The sequence below is a fragment of the Asparagus officinalis genome, chromosome 1, assembly GCF_001876935.1.
Source record: "Asparagus officinalis chromosome 1, Aspof.V1, whole genome shotgun sequence".
Lineage (NCBI taxonomy): Eukaryota > Viridiplantae > Streptophyta > Magnoliopsida > Asparagales > Asparagaceae > Asparagus > Asparagus officinalis.
In genome coordinates this window covers 69,722,417-69,722,758 of record NC_033794.1, presented here as the reverse complement: position 1 = coordinate 69,722,758, position 342 = coordinate 69,722,417, and positions in this window count along the sequence as shown.

Genomic DNA, 342 nt, shown 5'->3' with positions numbered 1-342 from the left:
CTCGAAGGATTGAGACCCCCTCGTCGACTCGAAGTGGCGAAGACCCCCTCATCGACTCAAAGTGGCCGAGACCCTCTCGTCTACTCGAAGGGTGGTGTCAGTCCGCCCTTCGAAGACCAAGTGGCCGAGACCCCCTCGTCGAATCGAAGGGCGATGGTAGTCTCCCGTTTAAAGTCGACTCGCTAAGACCTCGGGACGACACCCCTTCATGTCGACTCAAAGGACGGTGCCAGTCTCCCATTCGAAGTCGACTCTCGAAGACCTCGGGACGACACCCTTCGTGTCGACTTGAAGGTCAGTGTCAGTCTCCCTCCCGAAGTTGACTCGCCAGCATGAGTTGGA